Source organism: Trichosurus vulpecula, chromosome 9 (assembly GCF_011100635.1).
Source record: "Trichosurus vulpecula isolate mTriVul1 chromosome 9, mTriVul1.pri, whole genome shotgun sequence".
Classification (NCBI taxonomy): domain Eukaryota; kingdom Metazoa; phylum Chordata; class Mammalia; order Diprotodontia; family Phalangeridae; genus Trichosurus; species Trichosurus vulpecula.
Genome location: NC_050581.1, coordinates 163,660,864 through 163,683,149, shown reverse-complemented (window position 1 = coordinate 163,683,149; position 22,286 = coordinate 163,660,864).

Genomic DNA, 22,286 nt, shown 5'->3' with positions numbered 1-22,286 from the left:
GCTGTTTTATAAGAACACTTTCCATCTCAAAACACAGACTCCTTAAATTTTAGAATTTGTTCATAAATTATGGGATAATAGTGGGTTTGAGCAGAAGACATTTGAGTTTTTGAATAGTTTGAAAAAAATTAAATAAATTATGCTTTTTTTTCATTTTTCAGAGCTCGAATTTTGATCTGAGCTGGAAATGGTACAAATACATGTGTTTGTATGTGTGTGTGTCTCTGTGTGGGGGGTTTCAATCTTCATCACTATCCTTTTATGAGGCTTTATATTCAATGTTCTGCAGATAATGTATAATTGTATTTAACTATTTTAATTGAATAAAAATATTTAGATGCAAGATCATTTAATGTAGGCTTATTGAAATTATCTTGAGAACAACTCTAGGAGCAGAAAGGACAAGATTGCTATTACCCCGTCTTGTAACTATGTGCTTTTATTTTTTTCCTACTAGGTCTCAACAAGTTAAAATCTGTTTTTTAAATTATTATGAGATGAAGGGGGCAGAAGAAAAGTTCTTCATTCCACATATCTTAGAGTTCATGATTACTTGATGTGTTCAAATATATTCACAATAGTCTTAAATTTGTATGGACTAATGTCATGTCAAGGTAATGGTAGGGAGTAGTTCTGTCTCAAGAAGATTCAATACCAGTAAAGTTCAATTCTCAAGGATATTTTGAGGACTCTAGGAAAATTTGTCTTCTGTTAGTTTATGAAGGAGATTTAATGTATGATTCATATCTCTAACCACCAGGTATTTGTTGCTAGATTTTGGGTATGTACTACATTTTTCCAGAGTGCAATGATGTTTTGCACAGGGCTCCCATTTCCTCACATAGTCTCCTTTGATCAATAGGTCCAGGTTACTTACAAATAGGCTGACTGTAATTTCTGGTGATGATGATCTGGTACTCAATAGGTATCATAAGCACTTTCATTTCCCCCAAACAAATCTGCATGACTTAAACATTTATATGACACTTCTATCTAATATATTGTTAACTGAGTTCATGTGGATATAACCCACGGTGATGCTTTGGACCACTTTAAGATGTTTGTCATTTCATAGGCTACATCTAGAGGATAATTATTTTAATTACATTGAACAAATCAAGCTATGTACCTATTGCTGACTTTGACTATCACTCTATGAAATGACATTTGTTTGTCCCAATAATATATTCCTAAGTTAAAAAATATATACTTTGTCATGCTCTCTTGTCACTTCTATGTAGCTTCTCCCTCCATTTTGATGAGGAAATGTTTATTTTTTTTGGTCACCTTAGGGTTATAAGCCCCACGTTAATTAATATTCCAGGCACTTTTGTTAGAATGTTAACAAATACCATTGAAATCCATTTGCAAATTCCAAATATGTATGTAAATCTGTGTTTGTGTAACTGTTAATTGCTTTAAAAGTATTTTTCTCATTCAGTTTTGATTTCAGCATTCCAGGAAATTTCTTAATGTATTTAATCCCAGATTTTCCTTTTCAGATTTTTGCTGAATGTGTCTTTCCTGGAGGAAACCATACTATTTATTTATAAGAATTGCCTCAATCCATTGATTTTAATTTGATTTCCAGATTCAAGCATGATGCTTTCAATCTCTGTATTTGTTACTCTCCTTGGCATACCTCAGAAATTTTACATTCATTAAGATCAAATGACATTTTAAACTATTGGAATATCCAATTTATACAATACAGTACTCGCATTCATGAGATTGGGAATTGCTTGGTGTTTGTAAAATGTATTTTCACTTATTGTATTAAACATTTCACAATTACATGTAAAAATTTGAACATAAAATTTGAAAATTTTGAGTCCCAAATTATTTTTCTCCCTCCAACCCATCTCCCCTGCTTGAGAAGGAAGCAATTTTATATCAGTTTTACACATGAAGTAATGCGAAACACATTTCCTTATTAGTCATGTTGTTATGCATGCACACACAGACACACAAAACACAAGAAAAAGGTTTAAAAAGTATGCTTCAATCTGCACTCAAAGTATATCAGTTTTCTCTCTGGAGCTGGATGGTATTTTTCATTCTGGATCCTTTAGGATTATTTTGATCATTCTTTTGATTAGATTACCTAAGTGTACGAAATTGATGATCCTTATAACATAGCTGCTATTAGGTACAATGGTCTGGTTCTTCTCAATTAACTTAGTATGAATTCACATAAGTCGTCCCTGGGTGTTCTAAAATCATCTTGTTCATCATCTCTTATAGCGCAATAATATACCATCATAATCATAAACCACAACTTGCTCAGTCATTCCCTGATTGATGGACAACCCATCACATTTTAGTTCTTTGCCACCACAAAAAGAGCTGCTACAAATATTTTTGCACAAGTAGATCATTTCCCTTTCCTTTGATCTCTTTGAGATACACACCCAGCAATGGTATTTCTGTGTCAAAAGTTATGCTAAGTTTTATAGCACTTTGATCATAGTTCCAATTGTTTCTCCATGATACTTGACCTAGTTCACAACTTTATCAGCAGTGTATTAGAGGCCCAACTTTGCCATATACCCTCTAGCATAGTTTTTTATTACTTCAATTTATTTTTCTTGCTTTATTTCTATAGCTAGAATTTCTAGTAAAGTATTGAAATTTAGTGGTGATAATGAACATCTTTGCTTCACCATTAATCTTTCTGGGAAAGGTTCAAGTTTATTCCCATTTCAAATAATGGTTTCTCTTGGTTTTCAATAAATAATACTTATCATTTTAAAGAAAGGCTCCATTTGATCTTATGCTTAAGTTATTTTTTTAAACAGAAATGGAGGTTTTATTTTGTCTAAGGATTTTTCTGCATCTGTTAAAATAATCATGAGTTTTTTTCTTGTTTTTATTATTAATATGGTCAGGTATGCTAACAGTTTTTCCAACAATTTCCTAACCAGCCCTGAATTTTCTGGTACAAATCCCACCTGGTCACAATTTATAATTTTTGTGGTATATTGCTGTAATCCTCCTCCTACCACTTTATTTGAAAATTTGCATCAGTATTAAGAAAACTGATCTATAATTTTCTTACTGTGTTTTTGCTCTCCTATTTTAGGCATAAAATCCATATGTATATTATAAAAAATATTTCTTAGTACTCCTTTTCCTATTTTTTTCAAGTAGTTTACATCACTGCAATTGATTATTCCTTGCATGTTTGGCAGAATTCAATCGTAATTTGGTAGAATTCAATTGTCTATGGTGTCTTTTAGCAAGATGTAGTTTCCCTGCTTGTACTTTGTAATTAGGTACACACACACACACACACACACACATATGTTTGTCTGAGATCATGATTTCTATTCCTACCTTTTGAACTTCAGCTAAAACATAATAGATCCTGCCCTAGCCCATCATATGCACTCTGCAAATGTCTCCCTGTTTCAAGTGTGTTTCTTATGAATAACTTATGGTTGGATTCTTGTGTATAATCCATTCTACTATATGCATTTCTTTTATATATGAGTTCATCCCATTCACAGTTTTGATTCATCTGGTCCCCGGAGTTTTTTTTTTTTTCCCTTAAGGAGTTTCTTTATGACTTTTTAAATTACTCTTTTTATAAGACAGGATTTTTAAAGTATTTTATTTACTTTTCTCTTAATCTGGACAGTTTTTTTTGGTAAATATCCATTACTTTTATGTAGATTGTCACTTTTACTGGCATCTAATTGGGAAAAATATATCCTAAATTTCATCTTCATTGATGGTTAATTCATTTTTGATACTATTTTTCATTTTTGATACTACTAATTTCATTTTCTTCTTTTTTAAAGAATTTTTTTTATTTTTTTCCTGGAAAAAAACACCATGTAAAACTATTTTAACTTTCATTTTTTTTACAATAGGATTTATTTTACTTCCAAATTCCCTTCCCTCCATTGTCGTTAAGAAGATTGATATAGATTTTACATGTGAAGTCAGGCAAAGCATATTTCCATATTAGTCATCTTAAAACAGGGAACATAAACAAAAAGAAGAAAAATACTGGGAAAAATAAAGAGAAGTTTTTAGAAAGAATGCCTGAATCTACATTTAGTCTCCATCAGTTCTTTTTGTGGAGATGGATATCATTTTTCATCATATTTCCTTTGGAATTGTCTTAGATCATTGTATTGCTGAGAGTAGCCAAGCAATTCACAGTTGATTATTATACAATATTGATGTTACTGTGTACAATGATCTCTTAGATCTGCTTGCTTTATGTTGGATCAATTCTAAAAAGTCTTCCAAGGTTTTTGTGAAACCATTCCTCTTGTCATTTCTTACAGCACAATAGTATCCCATCAGAATCATGTAGCACAACTTGTTCAGCCATTGCCCAATTGATGGGTAACCTCTCAGTTTCCAATTCTTTGCCGTTACAAAAAGAGCTGCTATAAATATTTTCTACATACAGGACTTTTTCCTTCTCTTTGATCACTTTGGAATACAGAACTAATAGTGGTATTGCTAGATCAATGGGTATGTACTGTTTGATATCCTTTTGAGCATAGATCCAAACTGCTCTCCTAAATGGTTGGATAAGTTCAAACTCCACTAACAGTGTATTAATGTCTCATTTTTTTCATATTCCTTCCAACATTTATTGTTTTCTTTTTCTGTCATATTAGACAATAGGTGTGAGGTGGTACCTCACAGTTGCTTTAATTTATATTTCTGTAATAAATAGTGATTTAGAGAATTTTTCATGTGAGTATAAATAATTGCTTTGAATACCACTGAAATCTACCCCTCCATATTCTATAACCATAGATCAATTGGGGAATAATTTGTACTGTTATAAATTTGACTAACTTCTCTACATGTTTGAGAAATGAGGCTTTTATCAGGAAAAAAAAACTTACTGCAAAATATTTCTCCCATTTTTCCTGATTTTCATGTAATCTGTACTCCACTGGTTTTGTTTGTGCAAAAATATTTTAATTTTATGTTATCAAAACTATAAATTTTTACATTTTATAATGCTCTATTTGTCTTATTTGGTTACAAATTCTTCCTTTATTCATAGTTCTGACAGGAAAAAATTCCGTGGTCCTTGAATTTGCTTAATAATATCCCACTTTAGTTAGAAATCATGTACCCATTTTGACGTTATCTTGGTATATGAGTGAAATGTGGTCTGTAACTAGTTTCTGTCAAACTGCTTTCCAATTTTCCTAGAAGCTCTTGTCAAATGATAAATATTTTCCCCAAAAGGTCGCATCTTTAAGTTTATCAAACAGTAGATTACTATGGTCATTTACTACTGTTCATTGTGTACCTAATCTATTCAATGGATTCACCACTCTATTTTTGCCAATACCAGAATGTGTTGAGGATTACCACTTTGTAATACAGTTTGAAATCTGGAACTACAAGCCCACCTACCCTCAGTTTTTTTTTTTAATTCCTTTGATATTCTTGATATTTTTTATTCTTTCAGATAAAATTTGCTATTAAAATTACAAAATAATTTTTGGTAGGTTGATTGATATAGAACTGAATGTATAAATTAATTTAAGTAAAGTTGTCTTTTTTTTTTTGCTATTTTGACTCAGTGTGGCCATGAGCAATTAAAAGATCTCCAATTATTTACATCTTACTTTGTGTAAAAAAAAAAAGTGTTTTGTAATGGTGTTCACATACTTCCTGGGTTTGTATTGGAAGGTAGACTTCCCAATATTTTATATTATTTGCAGCTACTTTAAATATAATTTCTCTTTATATTCCTGAGGGTTTTATTGGTAGTATATAGAAATGCTGATGGTTTTTATAGGTTTGTTTTATATCCTGCAACTTCACTGAATTTATTAATTATTTTAACTTGTTACTTAGTTGATTTTCTAGTATTCTCTAAATATGTCATCATATCATGAGCAAAACAGAAAGTTTTATTCCATTACTGTCTATTTAATACCTTCATTTATTTTCCTACTCTTATTGCTAACATGTATAGCTAGCATTTATAGCACAATATTGAATAATAATGGCCATAATGGGCATCCTTGCTTTATCCCTGATCTTATTTGGAAAGCTTCTAGCTTATTCCTATTATAGATAATTCATATTGAGACAAATTAATTAATTTAGATAGATACCACTTATCAGTTTAAGAAAGGCTTGATTTACTCTTATGCTTTCTAGAATTTTTAATAGGTATGGGTATTGTATTTTATCAAAATGCTTTTTGTGTGTCTGTTAAAATAATAATGTTATATCTGTTGTATTTATTATTTATGTAGTCAATTAGGCTGATAGTTTTGTTCATAAAGTATTGGAATTAATTGTTCTTTAAATATTTAGTAGCATTCACTTGTGCATCCATCTGGACTATTTATGTTTGTTTGTTTGTTTTGGTAGCTCCTTGATGGCTTGTTCATTTTCATTTTCTAAGATAGAGTTATTTAAGTATTTGATTTCCCATTCTGTTCATCTAAGACAATTACAGTTTTATAAATTGTCATATATTTCACTTAGTTTGTTAGATTTATTGAAGTACAATTAGGTAAAATAGCTCCTAACAATTGCTTTAATTTACTTTTTATTGGTCATGAATTCATCCTTTTCACTTTTGAAACTGGTAATTTAGTTTTCTACTTAATCTTAATCAAATTAACCAATGGATTATCTATTTCATTTTTAGTAAAAACATCTTTTATTTTTATTAATTAATTAAATTGTTTTCTTTCTTTCAATTTTATAATTCTCTCCTTTGACTCTCATGATTTCCAATACAGTATTTAAATGGACATTTCTATGCATTTTCTACTTTGTTTTTTTAGTTGCATACCCAATTCTTTGATCTGCTTTTTTCTTTATTTTTTTTGATACAAGCATTTAAAGATGGCATTTTTCCCTTAAGTAATGCATTGGATCCCATAAATTTTGATATGTTTTCTCACTGTTGTCATTAACTTCAATTAAATTATTTACTATTTTTGTGATTTGTTCTTTGACCCACTCATTCTTTAAAATTTCATTATTTAGTTTCCAATTAATTTTTCCTATGCCTCTATGACCCATTATTGAAGTAACTTTTAATGTGTCTGAAGTTAATTAAACAAATTAAATTAATGAATCTAAAAAGGATGCATTAAATATTTCTACTTTTCTGCAATTTGTTATGAAGCTTTTCTGTCCTGGTATATGGTCAATTTTTGTGAAGGTGTCATGGACAGCTAAGAAAAAGGTGTACCCTCTTTTATTAATATGAGATTTTCTCCATAAGTCTATCACATCTAAATTTTTTAAAATGCTCTTAATCTCCTTATCTTCTTTCTGTTTTGTTGTAGCTCTTGTTGTTGGATTTATCTAGTTCTGAGAGGGGAAAGTGGAGATCCCCCACTAGTATCATTTATTATTTTCTCCTGTAACTCATTAAACTTTTCCTTTAACAATCTGGATGCTATATGATGTGGTGTATATATGTTTATTATTGATAATACTTCATTGTCTATTATCTTTTAATAAAATGTAGGTTCCCTGCTTATCTCTTTTAATTATATTTTTGTTTTTTGCTTTACTTGAAATCATGATTACTACTTTCACATCTTTTTACTTCACCAGAAGCATAGTAGATTATGCACAAATTCTTTTTTTTTGTGCATATGTTGTTGTTTGTTTTACTTTGTATGTGTTCCTCTGTTTCAAGTGTGTTTCTCATAAACAATATATAGTAACATTCTAGTTTTAATTCATTCTGCTATCTGCTTCCATTTTATGGTGAATTCATCCCTTTCATATTCACAGTTATGATTACTTACTATTTCCCTCTGTTTATCTTTCTCTCTCCTTTTATCCCATCCCTCCTCAAATATCTGTTTTGCTTCTGACCACGACCGACCCTAATTGGCCCTCACTTCTATCATCCTCTCTTCTTTTATCTTCTTCTCCTCAAAAATCTTGTTTAACTTTTGATGACTGCCTCCTTGAATTCGCCTTTTCTTCTATCCGGAATCCCTCCTTCTCTTATGCCCTTTCCTTGATGCTACCTAAATATGCCTTTACTGCTTTGAACCAATTCTAATGACATCCTCCTCCCCGTCTTCCCCTCTCCCTTTTGTAAAAGATCTCCCTTTTGCATCTTTTTTTATGTGAGAGAACCACCCCCCCCCCCATTCTACCTCTCTTAATATTTGCACGGGTGTTGCCTCAGACAAACTGAGAAAAATGAAAGACCTTGTCTTTAAAAGCCCAGGGCCTCCCACTGCATCTGTGGCCATAACCACTTCTCCCAACCTATGTCTTGCCACTGGACTCTGCTGATTCTGTGGATGAGAGTGAAGCTTATGACTTTGCATAACTCCACTTTACTTAAATCTAATTCTCTTACAATTCATGACATCTTCCTCTTGATGTCATTGGTCCTCTTCAAGAATAAAGGACAAACAACAATGTGAAATAATCTCCCCCATTCCAGCCCTCCCTTCTCCCTTCTGTCATTGCATCACTCTCATTTTTATTTTATTTTTAAATCATGGCATAATAATTAACTCACTTTCTTGCCCTCTGTCTACATAAATTAATTCTAAGTGTCCTAATAATGATAAGGTTGTGTGGAGTTACAAATATCATCTTTCTCCACAGGAAGGTAAACAGTTGGCCTTATTTAATCCCTTGTGGTTTGTCTCTGATGTTTATATTTTCATGCTTCTCTAGTCTTAATTTGAAAGTCAAATTTTTAGTCAGGAATGCTTGGAAACTTTCTCTTTTATTCATGATCCATTTTTTCCCCTGAAAAATTATAAACATGTTTTCTGGGTAGATGATTCTTGGTTTTAATTCTAGCTCTTTGCCTCCCAGAATATCATATTCCAAGTCCTATGATCCTTTAATGAAGAAGCTGCTAGATCCTGTGTAATCCTAATTAATTTCTTCTTTCTGGTTGCTTGTGATATTTTCTCCTTGATCTGGAGCTCTGGAATTTTGCTTTAATATTCCTGGAAGTTTTCATTTTGGGATCACTTTCAGGTGATCATCAATGCATTATTTGAATTTCTAATTTACCTGCTGGTTCCAGGAACACCAGGTAATTTTCCTTGACAATGTCTTGTTCATGATTTTCAGGTAATCTAACAATTCCTTAAATATTTCTCCTTGATCTATTTTCCAAGGCAACTATTTTTTCAATGAGATACTTCACATTATCTTTTACTTTTTAAAAATTATTTGATTTTATTTTAATATTTCTTGATGTTTCATGGAGTCATTGACTTCCATTTGCCCAATTGTAATTTTTAAGCAATTATTTTCACCAGTGAATTTTTGTACTCTTTCTTTTTGACCAATTCTGCTTTTCAAAGTGTTCTACTATTCCATATATTTTTGTGTCTCTCTTACCATTTGGCCAATTCTGTTTTTGAAAATTTTATTTCCTTCAGTACTCCTTTCAGTAGTTCAGTATCTTTCTAGGAAGCTGTTGACTGTCTTTTCATAATTTTCATGCATTATTCTCATTTCTTTTCTCCATTTTTTCCTTTACCCCTCTTATTTGATTATTAAAATCATTTTTACCTCTTCTAGGAATTCTTTTGGGGCTTGTGCGCAATTCACCTTTTTATTTGTGGCTTTGGAGGTGACTGCTTTGATTTCATTGTCTACTTCTGGATTTGTGCCTCGATTTTCCCTGTTACCATTGTAACTTTTTATGGTGAGGTTTTCTTTTTTTTTTTTTGGTTGTTGTTGTGGTGGTGGTCATTTGCTCATTTTTCCAGGCTAGGTTTTTTGTTTGTTTGTTCACTTTTGTTTTTTGTTTGTTTGTTTCTTTTTGTTTGTTTACTTTTCACTTTACTTTAAATTTTGGCTCTGCTCTTGGAGTTGAGAGGGTGCTGTCCCAAGTTTCAGGCTTTTAAATTGGATTGATCCAAGGAGAGTGTGGCCACGGTTCGCTTGGCCACTATTCTGCACAGCAAGCCTCCAAAAGCACTAATCTATTTCCCAAAATTGATACCAGGATCGCTGTACCCCCGTAGTCACAATTCCTCTTGTTCCTTCTGGACCTGTAAAAACAGCTTGGGCAAGTGATAGTTCCCCTTTCTACTCTGGTTTTGAGACAAGAACCCCTACTCTCCAGTGAGTAGCCACAACCATTCCTCTCTGCCCTGGAAGTGTAACCAGGCATCCTGCTCCCATGGGCCACAAACACCAGTGTGCAGCTGTTCCTTTTCACCTTGGTACTATGACCAAGAACAATGTATGGGCAATACAAGAGGTTACCGCACTCAGTGTCAGGAAAAAAAAAGTTCCTCTGTAATCACCTTGTGACCACCTGTCTGACCCTTCTACTGTCTATGTGCTGAACATTCCCATAGCTGCTGCTGTACTCATGCAGCCATCCCAAACACAGCCTGTATTGCCTGCATTTTGCTGCTTCTGCCCACCACCATCCTGATGATACAGACTTTTCTTGTCAACAGATTAACTTGTTTTGGTCTGGAAATTTGTTTTACCCGCAACTTTTTTTGCTGTTCCACTCAAATATTCAACTTGAGGTATTGTTTTTAAAGTATTTTTGAGGAGAATTTGGGATAGTTGAAGTGAGTTTCTCTTATGATGTCATCTGGGCTCCTCTTTTTAAATAAAAAAAAATCAAATTAGCCAATGATTTTTCTATTTTATTGTGTTTTTTTAAACCAGCTCCTACTTTTATTTATTATTTCATTTTTGAACTTTCAATTTCATTAATCTCTTCTTTTCTTATCAGAATTTTCATTTTTGTCTTTAATTGTGGGTTTTTAATTTGTTAATTTCCATTTCTTTTAGTTGCATACCCAATTCATTAATTTGTTCTTTTTCTCTTTTGTTGATGTACACATTAGAGATATAAAATTCCTTCTAAATACTACTTTGGCTGCCTTCCACAAATTTTGGAATATTATCACATTGTTGTCATACCATTTAAAGAAATTATTGATTATTTTTCTGATTTGTTCTTTGACCTACTCATTTTTATGATTAGATTATTTAGTTTGAAATTAATTTTAATTTCTTTTTCTTGATTACCTTTTCATGCTTCTCTTGATTCTTGTGTTTGAAAGTCAAATTTTCTATTCAGCTCAGGTCTTTTCACTGAGAAAGCTTGAAAGTTCTATTTTATTGAAAATCCATATTTTGGTCCCTTTTCTGCCAGGTAACCAGGCCTTGTTCGGCACCGCCACTGGACCTGGAATGATCGGATCACTCCTCTCCCCTTTGGTCCACTCATTCAATAAAGCCTACTCCCTGAAAAAAAAATCCATATTTTGCCTTGGAGCATGATACTCAGTTTTGCTGGGTAGGTGATTCTTGGTTCTACTCCTAGCTCCATTGACCTCCAGAATATCATATTCCAAGCCCTTCAATCTCTTAATGTAGAAGGTGCTAGATCTTGGATTATTCTGATTGTGTTTCCACAATACTCAAATTCTTTCTTTCTGGCTGCTTGCAGTACTTTCTCCTTTATCTGGGAGCTCTGGAATTTGGCAACAATATTCCTAGGAGATTTCCTTTTGTGATCTATTTGAGGAGGTGATCTGTGGATTCTTTCAATTTCTATTTTGCCTTGTGGTTCTAGAATATCAGGGCAGTTCTCCTTGATAATTTCTTGAAAGATGATATCTAGGTTCTTTTTTTGATCGTGGCTTTCAGGTAGTCCAATAATTGTTAAATCATCTCTCCTGGATCTATTTTCTTGGTCAGTGGTTTTTCCAATGAGATATTTCACATTGCCTTCCATTTTTTCATTCCTTTGGTTCTGTTTGATAATATCTTGATTTCTCATAAAGTCACTAGCTTCCACTTGCTCCAATCTAATTTTTAAGGTAGTATTTTCTTCAGTGGTCTTTTGGACCTCCTTTTCCATTTGACTAATTCTGCCTTTCAAGGCATCCTTCTCCTCATTGGTTTTTGGAGCTCTTTTACCATTTGAGTTAGTCTATATTTTAAGGTGTTGTTTTCTTCAAAGTGTATATTTTTCAGTATTTTGGGGGATCTCCTTTAGCAAGTCATTGACTTGTTTTTCATGGTTTTCTCGCATCCTTCTCATTTCTCTTCCCAATTTTTCCTCTACTTTTCTAACTTGCTTTTCCAAATCCTTTTTGAGCTTTTCCATGGCCTGGGACAAGTTCATGTTTTTCTTGGAGGCTTTTGTTGTAGGCTCTTTGACTTTGTTAACTTTTTCTGTCTGTATGTTTTGGTCTTCTTTGTCACCAAAGAAAGAATCCAAAGTCTGAGACTGCATCTGGGTGCATTTTCACTGCCTGGCCATATTCCCAGCCAACTAACTTGACCCTTTAGTTTTTCAGCAGGGTGGGACTTCTTGTGGAGTTAAGAGAACTATGTTCCACACTTGGGGGGTTGTGCCAGCTCTGCCACACCAGCACTCCTCCTTCCCCAAGAACCCCCAACCTGGACTGGACTTAGATCTTCAGCAGGCTCTTCACTCCTGCTCTGATCCATTCCTCCCACCAAGTGGGCCTGGGGCCGGAAGCAACTGCAGCTGTACTTCTGTAGCTGCCCCACCTCCACTGCCTGGGGGGCAGTGGCTGAACTGGGAACTCCTTCCACTCCTGCAGCTTTTCCCAATAACCTTCTCTGTTGTCTTTGGTGTTTGTGGGTTGAGAAGTCTGGTAACTGCTGCAGCTCACTGATTCAGGGCGCTAGGGCGCACTCCGTCCGGCTCTTGGTCTGGTTGGTCCATGCTGCTCATGCTGGGCTCTGCTCCGCTCTGCTCTGCTCCCAGCTCCATGCGGGATAGACCTCACCCAGCTACCATCCAGGCTGTCCTGGGCTGGAGCCCTGCTTCCCTCTGCTGTTTTGTGGGTTCTGCCTGTATCTAACTTTTCTAAGATGCTTTTTATTTCCTTACTGTCCATCTTATTTTTTTTATGGTTAAACTGATACATCTCTGAAGTGGGAAATTTGAGGTCCCCCCACTGTTACAGGATTATTGTCTATTTCATCACGGAATTAATTTAACTTTTCCTTTAAGAAATTGAATGCTATGCCATTTATTGTATATATGTTTAGTACTGATATTGCTTCACTGGCTATGGTTCCTTTTAACAAGATGTAGTTTCCTTGCTTACCCCTTTTAATTAGGTCTATTTTGCTTTTCTTTTGTCTGAGATCATGATTGCCAATCCTGCCTTTTTTTTACTTTAGTTGTAGCATGAAAGATTCTGTTCCAGCACCATATTTTAAATCTTTGTGTGTCTCTCTCTTTCAAGTGTGTTTGTTGTAAACAACTTATTGTTGCATTGTGGTTTCTTATCCATTCTCCTTTCTGCTTCTGTTTTATGAGTGAGTTCAACCCACAAATATTCCTTTATGATTACTAACCATGTATTTCCCTCTATCCTATTTTCTTTTATTTATCCTTCTCTCTTTCTTTTTATCCTGTCCCTTCTCTAAAGTCTATTGTGCTTCTGACCTCTTTCTTTATTTGCCCTCACTTTTTTGTCACTCCCAGTTTTTCTTATGCCCTTTCACTCCTAATTCTCTGTTGGATAACATAGATTTCTATTACTAATTAAATATGTACATGTGTGTGTGTTTCACCCTATGAACTAATTTTGATGTGAGGTTCAAACATTCCCCAAAACCCTTCATAATTTTTCCTCTACTATAAAAACTTTTCCTTCATACAAAATAATTTCCCCATTCCTCCTCTCCTTTCCTTCTTAATCCCAGAGCATCTTTTTTCCCACCTATCCATTATTTTTACCTAATCTTAACATAATTTACTCACTTCTTTGCCCCCTCCTCTAAATGTATACATATACATATATGTTAAATGATAAATACATATGCAGATATGTATTCACATGTATATAATATAACTTAATTCACACAGATATACATATATAAACACACATACATACATACACATATGCATACATGTGTGTGTCTGCATGTGTGTGTGTGCATGTGTAAAACTCATCATCAGAATCAGCATCCTCAGACAACATAGCAGATAGAGAACTGGTCTCAAATTTGGGAAAACCAGAGTTTGAATCCCACCTCTGACACATACTGGCTGTGTGACCCCAGGCAAGTTATTCAACATCTCACTGACCTAAACAAGATGACCAAAAGTTATAAATTATTTGCTAATCTGCAGAAGTACAGAAAATGTCCATTTCTGTAGCAGGAATTTCCTACACTACTGAAATCGTAACTAGGTGGCTCAGTGAACAGAGAGCTAGGCCTGGAATCAGAAAAATCTGTGTTCAAATCCAGGTGCTGACAATTACTAGTTGTGTGATCCTGCCTAAGTCCCTTAACTTCTGTTTGCCTCAGCTTCCTGAACTGTAAAAATGGGGATGATAAAGGAACCTACCTCACAGAGTTGTTGTGAAGATCAAAGAGAAAATTTTAAAGTGTTTAACATAGTATCTGCCGCATAGGAGGTGAATAATAAATGCTTATTCTGTCCTCCATTATCATAACATCAGACAAACTGTTGATGCTTGTAAAGGTTGTTGTTGTTAAACATACATTGTCTTTGGCAAAAGTAGTAAACTGAGTGTCATGCTTTCTGAGTTTTCTTCACATTAGTCAACCAAGATTAACTTGTTTGATGGAAATGGCTTAACACAGTAATAACATAAACTGAGTTCCCCTGAAAAAATAAATACCAAATAACTTTGGGAATTACTGAATACAGCCAGTGAAGGTTATTTGAAGTCAGCTGGGTTTTGCATTGTTTTTTTCACAATTAATCAAAGAGCAAGCATTTAATTATCATCTATTATGTGCTAAGTACTGTGCTAGGTGCAAGGCTTAAAACAGAAAATGAAATAATCTCTCCTCTGGGAGAGAAAATTGAAAAGGGAGAGGCAACTAGGTGGTGCAGTGAGTAGAGCACCATCCCTGGAGTCAGGAGGACCTGAGTTCAAATCCAGCCTCAGACACTTGACACATTTCAGCTACGTGACCTTGGGCAAGTCACTTAACCCCAATTGCCCTGCCCTTCGCCCCACAAAAACAAACAAAAAAATTTAAAGTGGAGAAATTATATACTTATATAAGTATATAACTGTTTATTGCAATTAATTTGGTTTTTTAAAAAGTTTATTTGTGTTTATCTTTACAACTTAGTCATAATATATCCTTAAATGCAAAACCATTCGACAGACTTCTATTCATGTTTTTAGAGTACATTATTAGAAGATAATAACATCTACATCTGTAGTTCTTGTCTAAAGGAAAAAAATGGGAAAATTAGATTTTCTTCTCCTAAGTATCTATATATGTCTATATCCCTTCCCTGGTCTGTATTCATCAGGGAAAGGATGATTGATAGAACAGAATAGAATGGAATGGAAAAGAATAGTAGAGATCTTAGAAATAACCCTTTTGATTACGTATAAAGGAACATTGGCCAAGAAAGATCAGAAATGAGTGAATGAAAGCACATTTACTAGGAACCACATGATGAATTAAATTTGGGAGATAGAAATATGAGCAAAAAAGAGAATCTATCTTCAAAAAGCTTGAATTCTAAGAATGGAACACAAAGAAGCAAGGAGGGGTTCTGGAATTAGAATGCAGGGGTGTGGTAATTTATCAGTGGCATGGCTTGGTGAAGATATGCACTTGTGTGATTTTGGAAAAGATACTTGTCTCTCTGGATCTCCTCATTTGCATACTAGACAATATAAACTACAAAGTCTCTCTAAACTCTAAATCTAGAAGTTTTTAATAAAATATCATCCATCTAGTTACGTGCACAGGTGAGATACCAGTCGAGGTTTTAGGATTTACAATGCCAACTTCTTTCAACTGAACTAAAGTGCCTATATTTCTAATGCTAAGAATCATTGTTTTAGGTCTCTAGGTTGAGTTGCTGCACTCACATGTAGTGAATGGTTTTAATCATGGGGAATTTTGTGAACTTAAACATGGTCGTTCTCTTTTCCTCACATTCTTGAGCTAATTATTTCAATGCTCTAACATCTCAAGGGAGAAAAAGTACATAAAACTTAATTTGGTTCATGTCTAGGGTCTCCCCAAAGATGAGAGCAAAATAAATACTTAATTTGTAAGGTCAGTCAGGGATGGATGGACAGCTATTGATTTTCCTCACACAAAAGGAATGCTTACTTTAAAGACCAAAATTGTAAATAAGACAAAAAACTTTACAAAAAAGGATCCAATAACTTTCATTAATTTTGTAATGTCCTTGTAATGAAGAACAGATTTCAAACCACGAATCCATTTCAAACCATGAAACATTTTCAGGGACTGAAAATAGATATTTTATATTTCATCTCTGCTCTACATTATCCAAACAATTTCTTCCAGGTCCATATCTTCTGCCAAGTCATTCCAAGGCTTGGGTTTATCCTTTTGTCAATGATCACTTTGGTATGGCACAATCTTTTCTTCAGCCACTTCTGACAGAGAGATGCAGGATCTCCATCCTCTCACAATCAGAACATTGCCTTCAAAATTGGTCCTATGAACATTTTTGTTTAATTTTCCAAAATAAAGTGACAATACTGAAAAGTGTTATATTTGAAGTTAAAAAGACCATAGTAGAAAGGCTTCCTCAAATCCACACATTACCTATGTTGCTGTTGTTATTATTAATACTGTTATGATTGCCATTATCATCACTATTGGTATATGCTCCTATATGATAAAGAAGTCCTTGAAGGACATGTCCTGTATATTCGATTCATTGTACTAACGGGGAAACTGAATGTCAGAGAGGTTAATTCACTTGCTCATTAAGTAAGTTAATGACAAGACTGATTGATATAACACTGTAGTCTCTGTGAGCTCAGGATATGCCTCTCCACAAAGTATTTGAAATGGGGATGGTGTGGAGGAGAAAAGTGATTCTATTTACAGGCTTTTAGATCTAGAGAATCCAGGTATCCCATTTATGAGAAACCTTAAAAACTGAATAGTCAAATATGCTGTTTTGAACTGTATAGAAAGATTATAAAAGAAATATGGACAGCAGTTAACATTTACATTTACTTTGACAAATATGGAGGGGAAGGTTTCAAGTCAATGAACCATCTTTGAGCTCAGGATAAAACTTCACAGTAGGAGGAGGTATCAAGTACCTTAGTCTTACTTAATAACTCTCTTAGACTCAATATCAACTCCTATGAAATTCAAAGTCAGTTTTCTGATACAGGGTATCCAAAGATAATTCTCCTTGCTAGGGAGGTCCTTGATTGCCTGACATATCTTTTTTTTTTCTCTTTTTTTATTTAATATATTTAGTTTTCAGCATCGATTTTCACAAGAGTTTGAATTGCAAATTTTCTCCCCATTTCTACCCTCCCCCCCACTACAAGATGGCATATATTCTGGTTGCCTTGTTCCCCATTCAGCCCTCCCTTCTGTCACCCCACTCCCCTCCCATCGCCTTTTCCCTTCTTTTCTTGTAGGGCAAGATAAATTTCTACGCCCCATTGCCTGTGTATCTTATTTTCTAGTTGCATGCAAAAACTTTTTTATTGTTTTTGAACATCTGTTTTTAAAACTTTGAGTTCAAATTCTCTCCCCTCTTCCCTTCGCACCCACCCTCCCTAAGAAGTCAAGCAATTCAACATAGGCCACATGCATATCATTATGTATAACCCTTCCACAATACTCATGTTGTGAAAGACTCCCTATATTTTGCTCCTTCCTAACCTATCCCCCTTTATGGAATTTTCTCCCTTAACCCTGTCCCTTTTCAAAAGTGTTTGTTTTGAACACCTCCACCCCCATCTGCCCTCCCTTCTATCATCCCCCCTTTTTTATCTTCTTCCTCCGTTCCTGTGGGGTAAGATACCCAATTGAGTATGTATGGTATTCCCTCCTCAGGTAAAATCTGATGAGAGCAAGATTCATTCATTCCCTCTCATCTTCCTTCTCTTCTCTTCCTACAGAACTACTTTTTCTTGCCACTTTTATGCAAGATAATTTACCCCATTCTATCTCTCCCTATCTCAATATATTCCTCTCTCATCCCTTAATTTCATTTTATTTCTTTTAGATATCTTCCCTTCATCTTCAACTCACCCTATACCCACTCTCTCTCTATATACATATACATACACATACATATATACACACATACACACTCACATATACATATATATATACACATAGACATATATATGAGATATATATATATATATATATATATATATATATATATATATATATGTATACATATATATGCCTATTCCCTTCAGCTACCCTAATACTGAGGTCTCATGAATCACACACATCATCTTTCCACGTAGGAATGTAAACAAAACAGTCCAACTTTAGCAAGTCCCTTGCAATTTCTTTTCCTTGCTCTTTTTCTTGATTAGCTTTTCATGCTTCTCTTGATTCTTGGGTTTGAAAGTCAAATTTTCTATTCAGCTCTGGTCTTTTCACTGAGAAAGCTTGAAAGTCCTCTATTTTATTGAAAATCCATATTTTGCCTTGGAGAATGATACTCAGTTTTGCTGGGTAGGTGATTCTAGGTTTTAATCCTTGCTCCATTGACCTCCGGAATATCGTATTCCAAGCCCTTCGATCTCTTGATGTAGAGGTTGCTAGATCTTGGATTATTCTGATTGTGTTTCCACAATACTCAAATTTTTCTTTCTGGCTGCTTGTAATATTTTCTCCTAGATCTGGGAGCTCTGGAATTTGGCAACAATATTCCTAGGAGATTTCTTTTTGGGATCTATTTGAGGAGGTGATCTGTGGATTCTTTCAATTTCTATTTTGCCCTGTGGCTCTAGAATATCAAGGAAGTTCTCCTTGGTAATTTCTTGAAAGATGACATCTAGTCTCTTTTTTTGATCATGGATTTCAGGTAGTCCAATAACTTTTAAATTATCTCTCCTGGATCTATTTTCCAGGTCAGTGGTTTTTCCAATGAGATATTTCACATTGTCTTCCATTTTTTCATTCCTTTGGTTCTGTTTTATAATATCTTGATTTCTCATAATGTCACTAGCTTCCACTTGCTCCAATCTAATTTTTAAGATATTATTTTCTTCAGTGGTCTTTTGGACCTCCTTTTCCATTTGGCTAATTCTGCCTTTCAAGGCATTCTTCTCCTCACTGGCTTTTTGGAGCTCTTTTGCCATTTGAGTTAGTCTATTTTTTAAGGTGTTGTTTACCTCAGTATATTTTTCAGTATTTTTTTGGTTCTCCTTTAGCAGGTCATTGACCTGTTTTTCATGGTTTTCTCACATCCTTCTCATTTCTCTTCCCAGTTTTTCCTCTACTTTTCTCACTTGTTTTTCCAAATCCTTTTTGAGCTCTTCCATGGCCTGAGACCAGTTCATGTTTTTCTTGGAGGCTTTTGTTGTAGGCTCTTTGACTTTGTTGATTTCTTCTGGCTGTATGTTATGGTCTTCTTTGTCATCAAAGAAAGATTCCAAAGTCTGAGACTGAATCTGGGTGTGTTTTCACTGCCTGGCCATGTTCCCAGCCAACTTACTTGTCCCTTGAGATTTTCAGCAGGGTATGACTGCTTGTAGAGTGAAGAGTACTATGTTCCAAGCTTGGGGGGATGTGCTGTTGATTTCAGAGCTCTTACAGCCAGCTGTGCCACACCAGCACTCCTCCTTCCCCAAGAACCCCCAACGCGGACTGGACTTAGATCTTCAGCAGGCTCCGCACTCCTGCTTTGATCCCCCACTTAATTCCTCCCACCAGTGGGCCTGGGGCCAGAAGCAACTGCAGCTGTAGTTCTGTAGCTGCCTCACCTCCACTGCCCCAGAGTCGGTGGCTGAACCACGAACTCCTTCCACTCCCCTCAGCTTTTCCCACTAACCTTCTCTGTTGTCTTTGGTGTTTGTGGGTTGTGAAGTCTGTTAACTGCCACAGCTCACTGATTCAGGGTGCTAGGTCACACTCTGCCCGGCTCCTGGTCTGGTTGGTCTCCGCCGCCCACTCTGGGCTCTGCTCCGCTCTGCTCCACTCCCAGCTCCGTGTGCAAAAAACCTCACCCAGCTACCATCCCAGGCTGTCCTGGACTGGAGCCCTGCTTCCCTCTGCTAGTTTGTGGGTTCTGCAGTTCTTGAATTGGTTCAGAGCCATTTTTTTTAGGTTTTTGGAGGGACTTGGCAGGGAGCTTACACTAGTCCCTGCTTTCCAGCCACCATCTTGGCTCCACCCCCGAAAAGAGTGCCTGACATATCTTAAGGCAGGCTTTTGCATATATTTCTTTTATTTACCATGATTGACAAAGTTCAGGAAGGAAAAAGACTCAGAGAAAAGGTCATATAGACAGTACATATCAAAGTTAGGACTTAAACCCAGATCTTGTTGACTCAGAGGCCACATCTCTATCAATAAGTCCAGGATGACTCTTTGATGTTATGAAGACATTTAAATGCTATGATCATCATTATCATCATCATCATCATCTTCTTCTTCTTCTTCTTTCTTTTTTTCTTTGTTTCTTCCTTCCTTCCTCTCTCCCTCCCTCCCTCCCTCCCTCCTTTTCTTTCTTTCTTTCTTTCTTTCTTTCTTTCTGTCTTTCTTTCTTTCTGTCTTTCTTTCTTTCTTTCTTCATTCCTTCCTTCCTTCCTTCCTTCCTTCCTTCCTTCCTTCCTTCCTTCCTTTCTTCTTCTTCTCCTTCTCCTTCTTCTTCCCCCCAAGTTAATTAGTTGTTGGAGTTACAAAACATCACATAAGGTTCCCATTTGTACACATAGTAAAAAGCATGAAAATGAGCCTTTTCACATTGGATTTTCAGATGGTGGTACCATAAAGAGAAAGACAAATGGTGGTGGTGATAAAGTTAAAGAAAATTTGACACTGATGGGGGATAAAAGTGATTTGTGTACTTTACACCAATGAAATATGTTCTTAAAAAACACATCAGTTTTCATTTCCTAAAGAGAAATGAATGGAATCCTTTTGTGAAATGAAATAATGGATGCCATCTGAAAGACAGGAAGTGAAAGCAGGTCAGTTTTATGCCAACAGAAAGAGCTAAGAATTTTTGCTCTTCTAGTATCTATGCATTATCAAGAGAACTAAACTAAGACCCATAAAACATTAGTTGGAACCCCAATGTAATATGTGGGGGAGTCTCAAGATGAGTTACACTGGATGAGAAGACATGGCTAGGGTTCTGTTTATACTACTTAAAGGAATACCTACATGGATGAGATCCCAGATACATCCTCTATTGAAATATCAAATTACTCCTTAAATATATTCATGATTCTCTTGTTATTAGTGCTTTTTAAGGGGTAAATAAGTTGAAACAGAAGCCTCAAAGCAAATTAAGATTATACTTAGATTTTTTTCAGGTAGTGTAAAACTACTGAGGAATCACAAGAAATTCTACCAGATGCCAAGACAATGTCTATTTACCAATTGATCTCATAAAAAAAAAACACATTGTCAAAAATGAGTGCGTCAAATGCGTACTGATCTCAAACCCGGAGATCAATGACAGCCCATACATGCTTTTGCTCAGTTGCTGTAACATCAAATAAGTTCTGCTCTATGTCTTGATTTACCATGAAAGTTGAGTGTCACATTTTAGGCAAATAAAAATTATTAAAATTTGACAGCTGGCAAATTATGCTAACATCTGGTAACAAATCATTCCTGACAGTTCAATAGTATCCTTCTTATTGCTCAGCTATTAATATTATAAAAAGTGAACTGCAAAAACCATCATACTTGATGAACATATTCCCTGAAGTGATAGAAGAAATGCACTGTTTATCTTAATGTGCAAGAAATGTCATCTTTTCATTCCTGAGGTAGGCATTAGATTGGAACTCAGTAACTATAACTATAAACATAAATACTTTTAGGTAACAGTTAACAACTTGTACAAGCTGAGAGAGTATGGAAACATGCTGAGTTTAGGATAACACTTGATCTATCTATAGTACTAGGAGCAAATAGATAAATTTGATGAAATAGAATTGAAATAATAAGAATAGTGCCATGAAGTATTTGACATATCTATTTCTTTTATTTTAATTTCTTTTATATTTTAAAAGTTTTATTGATATATTTTATAGCTCAGATGTTGTCTCTCTAGCACTTCATTAAATGTGACTTTATAACAAAGAAAGGCAGTTAAATAAAATCGGCTTGCCCCAGAACCTTGTCTAACAGCATATGTGTCATTCTGTACCCACAGTAACCCAACTCTCTTCCAAAGGGAGAGAAGAGTATTTCATCTTCTCTTTTCTGGAATCAATATTAGTTGATTCATTCACTCTAAGTTCAAATGCCTTTTACAATTGTTGTTTATATTTACATTATGATTGGCATTCATTTTTTCTTCTGGAGAAAGGAACCCATTTGCT